Raw genomic sequence first — 5,674 nt, forward strand, 5'->3', positions numbered from 1 at the left:
GAGAACAGGAACAAGATAAGTGTGCCCACTCTTGCCACTCCTATTCAACATAGTACTGGAGGTTTTGGCCATAGCAATTAGGCAAGAAAAAGAAATAAAAGTTATCCAAATTAGAAAGGAAGAAGTGAAAACTCTTACTGTTTGAGGACTCTATATCTAGAAAACCCTAAAGAATCCACCAGAAAACTATTAGAAATAATCAACAACTACAGCAAAGTTCCGGGTACAAAATCAACTTACGAAAATCAGTTGTGATTCTATATACTAATAACAAACTAGCAGAAAAAGAAGACAAGAATACAATCCCATTAACAATCTCAACAAAAAGAATAAAATATCTAGGAATAAATTTAACCAAGGAGGTAAAAGACCTATACACTGAAAACTATAAGACATTATTGAAAGAAATTGAAGAAGACATAAAGAAATGGAAATATATTCCATGCTGAGGGATTGGAATAATAAACATAGTTAAAATATCCATATTACCTAAAGCAATCTACAGATTCAATGCAATCTCAATCAGAATCCCAATGACTTTCTTCATAGGAATAGGACAAGGAATCCTAAAATTTGTATCAAACAACAAAAGACCCAAAGCAATCCTGAGAAAAAAGAACAAAGCTGGAGGCATCACACTCCCTGATTTCAAAATACATTCAAAGCTATAGTAATCAAAGCATCATGGTACTGGCACAAAAACAGACACACAGATCAATGGAACAGAATTGAAAGCCTAGAGATAAAACCACACATCTATGGACAGCTACTCTTTGACAAAGAAGCCAAGAACATACAATGGAGAAAGGAAAGTCTCTTCAATAAATGGCGTTGGGAAAACTGGACAGCCACAGGCAATGAAAGTACACCATTATCTTACACCATACACAAAAATTAAGTCAAAATGAATTAAAGACTTGAATGTAAGACCCGAAACCATGAAACTTCTATAAGAAAACATAGGCAGTACACTCTTTGACATTGGTCTTAGCAGCATCTTTTCGAATACCATGTGTACACAGGCAAGGGAAACAAAAGAAAAAATAAACAAGTGAGACTACATCAGACTAAAAAGCTTCTGCAAGGCAAAGGAAACTATGAACAAAATGAAAAGACAACCCACCAACTGGGAGAAAATATTTGCAAATCATATATCCAACAAGGGGTTAATTTTCAAAACATATAAAGAACTCATACAAGTCAACAACAAAAAAACAAACAACCCAATCAAAAAATGGGCAGAGGATATCAACAGACATTTTTCCAAAGAAGGTATACAGGTGGCCAACAGGCACATGAAAAGATGTTCAACATCACTAATTATTAGGGAAATGAAATCAAAACTACCATGACATATCACCTTACACTTGTCAGAATGGCTATAATTACCAAGATAAAAAATAACAAATGTTGGAGAGGATGTGGAGAAAAGGGAACCCTCAGACACTGCTGGTGGGAATGCAAACTGGTGCAGCCACTATGGAAAACAGTATGGAGATTTCTCAAAAAATTAAAAATAGAAATACCATACAATCCAGCTATCCCACTACTGGGTATTTATCCAAAGAACATGAAATCAACAATACAAAGATATTTATGCACCCCCATGTTCATTGCAGCATTATTCACAATAGCCAAGATGTGGAAGCAAACCAAGTGCCCATCAACTGATGAATGGATAAAGAAGATGTGGTATATGTATACAATGGAATACTACTCAGCTATAAAAAAGACAAAATCATCCTATTTGCAATAACATGGATGGACATTGAGTGTATTATGTTAAGTGAAATAAGCCAGACAGAGTAAGACAAACACTGTATGATTTCACTCGTATGCAGAAGATATAAACACGTGGATAAAAAAAATAGATTAGTGGTTACTAGAGGGGAAGGGGGGAGCGGGAGGGGTAAAGGGACACATATGCATGGTGATAGATAAAAATTAGACTATTTGTGGTGAGCATGATGCAATCTATACAGAAACTGATATACAATAACGAACACCTGAAATTCCACAATGTTATAAATCAATATGACCTCAATAAAATAATTGAAAAAAAAAGTACATATGATGATTACTTATACTCCATCTAGAGTACTTTTACTAACTCAAAACTATTTTATTGCCTATAAAATTAATCATTATACTCTAAAGTTCATTTTTTATTAAAAAATAAATTATATGAAAACTCTTTGGCAAATTTTATTTCTTTATAACTTTGCCATGAAATTTTAGCTAAGTCCCTAAATAAGAATGTCTCCTTCTTTCAAATTAGGTTGCTATTGTAAAATCTAATCATTCATGTCATCACTTGTCCTGATTCAACACATTAAAACTATAGCTCTCTGGCACTGACACCAAGAATCATATGCTTCTCTTTAACACCACAGTGTCTTCTTTTGAAGCTGTTACAATATTACTGGACATGGTTTATCTTGTCTATGTGATACATTTTCATTAAAAATATCTCATTTGGAGTAAATCATAGTGACTCAACTGACATCTGCAAAAGGCAATAATGCACACAGCTGATGAGCGTTAATGTTACTTTTAATACAGGGTGTTTTACTTTGCTGACAAAAAGATTCCGTTTATACTAAAGGAAAGAGGATTATCATTTAGTGTCACAAATATTTTGCATAATTCAAGATGTTAAACAAACCTTCATGTTAAAGAAACAAAGCACTTGGCTTTTGTGATTTTCTTGAGCATTCAAAATGAAATGCTTCTGACTTTAGAAAGAAATGTTCCTACTACATTTCTATTTGACAGCATAGCCCTGTTTGAAAACTGATTTAAGATTCAGCAAGTTACTAGAGAGCAGCTTTAGCTTTATAAGCACATGTGAGGAAAGTATTTTTTCCATCACGATATCGCACAAAACTAATACGCATGCTTATTTAATTACTGCAACACATATTAGAGGAAAAACAGTTAAAAGAGCTTTCTGTCATAGTAATTATTAAGGATAAATCTTTATCTGCTTAGCAATGGGAGCTTGTCCAATTGGTTTCTGTGGCTCTCAGGTTCTGCATAAATATGATAAAATTTGCTTGTTTCCATCGTGATTTTTCTGAGGCTCTCTTTCCTGGGCGAATCTCCAGATTGGCAAGCTCAAGCAGATTTTAAAATATCCTTTCCATACATCACCCACACTTGTCCTGCTTGCGGATGGATTGACGTCTAAGCTCAGAGGGTTTGTAACTAAGCTGCTTTTCTCGGCAGAAAAGTTCATTTTGCTTCAGCTGTTGCAGATACCTCCCTTACCTCCCACTAACTCAGTGTTTTCTGATTGTTTCAGCCTGTTTCCAACTGCTCAGGCACACTGTTCAAGGATTACAGTGAAGAATGCCAAGTAAGGGCATCCTTTCCAGAGGGCAGGTCCAAAGTCATTTTTCTCTCTTGACACATTACATAACTTGTCTACATGCATAGGGTATGATAATGTATTTTATTTGTCGTTCCAGTTCAGGCAGGGACCAATTGATAGACTGGCTGATTTAAGGTTTGTTTTTAGAAATTTAGACATTTAATTTCTTATTAAGTCTTTGTAAATTAGCTTGTCAAATAATTTAAAAATACTCAAAGAACTACCTCTATTCACTCCATGCACTTTGGTTCTTTTCTAAGATCAAAGGTTTCCAAACGAGCACAGAGCCAAGAAGAGGATCTCAAAACGGAAATTAAAAATTAAAAATCTCAAATCCAAGAGTATCTGTCACATATAAAAAGCAATCTAATGATTTCATTTGCGCCTAATTTTGACTATTAACACACCACTAATGAGGCCTAGGTCATAGAATCATAGAATGTCAGAATAGACCTAAAGGGAATCTTCCAGTTGATCTAGGTCAAAACTCCAACCTCCTCACTTTAAGGGAGAGAAAAATGATTCTCATAAAGTTAACTGACTTGGTTAAAGCCAAATGGCTACTTACAAAGCAGAAATTAAACCTAAAGCCCCCTGACTTCTGTGCCATTGCGCTTTCTTCTAAGAGTGATTGTTACAGCCTATGCAATCCCTCACTAACTGCAAACCCAACCCCACAAATATGCCCTTTGATGGTGGATCAGGACCATCATCTTCAGATTCACATAGCAAACTGCATTACTCAAAAACTGATCAAGAGTCGTGCAAGCACAGGATTTTCCACTTGATCACTAAATTACATCTAACAGTCCATAGTTTTACGTTCACAAGCAAAACTAGAAACGCAGTGAAATAGTATTCATAAGTTCATAAGTCTCTGGCAAATGTGTATGAAAATGGTTTAAGTGTGTATTCAGGTGTTTTAAATAGCAGTAAGGTGTTCACAGTATATTTGTTGTACAGAAGAATATAGTGGTTGAGAAGATAATTTTGTGAGCCAGAGTGACTGGGGTCACATTCCAGTTTCCCCACATGTAAAATTTGGGGGAGGGGGAAAGTACTGCCCTCAAGGGATTGTTTGGGCATTAAACAAACGAATATGCCTATGCTGTTGATGTTGTTGTTGTTGCTGCCATCATTATTATTATTTTCTTCAAAGATTTGTGATGATAAACTATTTTTAAAATCATGGCTATATTTTGTTCCTAGTGGTCTGTTCTCTATAAAGGATACATTCTTTTTAATAAAACATTTACCAGAAAACTGCATCTGAGGCATTTTCTGAGTTGAATTTAGAGCCATGAGCAATAAGATTTCAACATTAAAAATGTATTGTATATAAATGACTTTATACTGAGCTCCAACTAAAAATAATTGCTGATCAAGGTGTTAAAAATGTAAAGTAAAAAGCTATCTCACATATATCCTCTGTACCTCAGTTGACTTCATATTCTCTTCCTCAGTGTACTTGTCTGGAGAAAAAGTATATTGGACAAGTTGATCTCGAAGGAACTTCCAGTCCTAAAGGTTTATGATTGTATTCTTTGATTCTATTATTTTCAAAGGCAGCTTTTCCACTCTCAGTACTAAGTAATCAAGCATCCCAATTTTTTCTAAGAAGTATTTTACCTTCAAATAATAAATTGATCATCTTTTGGATTATCTATGTCATTTTTAAATGTCTTTCTGAATTTTTCAGAGACCTCAGTCTCCAAAAAGAACACTACAGTAATTTGGCACAGGGAATAGCTTTGTTGAGAGTATAAGGTAGGGAATCTACATAAAAATTAAGTAAATTTAGAATCCTAAAAATCATTTTAGAATAAATTATGAGCTAAATATGGGCATAAAATTCATAGGAAACAAAATTTACTCTAAGATAAGTTGAGATTTTTATAAGTGCATACAGAGAACTTCAACCTTCACAAGGATTGGCTAGAGTATTGGTTGGGAGAAAAAGGCTAGATGGAGATGCTATTTGTATGTAGGCAGTTTTCTAGAATACATAAAGGAGAGCCTAAAGTGATATGAATCACCTAATAAAAGCAGGATTTTCACTTGTAGCAGATATTGTTGTTGCCCCACCCAAATCCCTTGGGATTGTTTTTACTGCTTCCTGGGGGTGATTCTGCCAATGCCTCACACTGACTGACATTTTCTGGAGGATTTTACTTAGGTTATGGAATTCATCTCTCACTGTATTAGTGATGGTTCTCCAGAGAAATAGAACCAATAGGATATATATATATAGAGAGAGAGAAAGAGTTTTTATAAGGAATTGGCTCACCCAATTATGGAGGT

At 34.6% G+C, this 5,674-nt stretch overlaps 1 protein-coding gene across 7 annotated transcripts in view; it reads left to right on the forward strand.

The window, feature by feature from the left end:
• Positions 1-5,674, forward strand: part of LOC147915212 (uncharacterized) — a 105,712-nt gene that overhangs the window by 72,027 nt on the left and 28,011 nt on the right. The window lies entirely within an intron of this gene.

Source organism: Ceratotherium simum, chromosome 15 (genome assembly GCF_057802395.1).
Source record: "Ceratotherium simum simum isolate JZ-2026a chromosome 15, ASM5780239v1, whole genome shotgun sequence".
Taxonomy (NCBI): domain Eukaryota; kingdom Metazoa; phylum Chordata; class Mammalia; order Perissodactyla; family Rhinocerotidae; genus Ceratotherium; species Ceratotherium simum.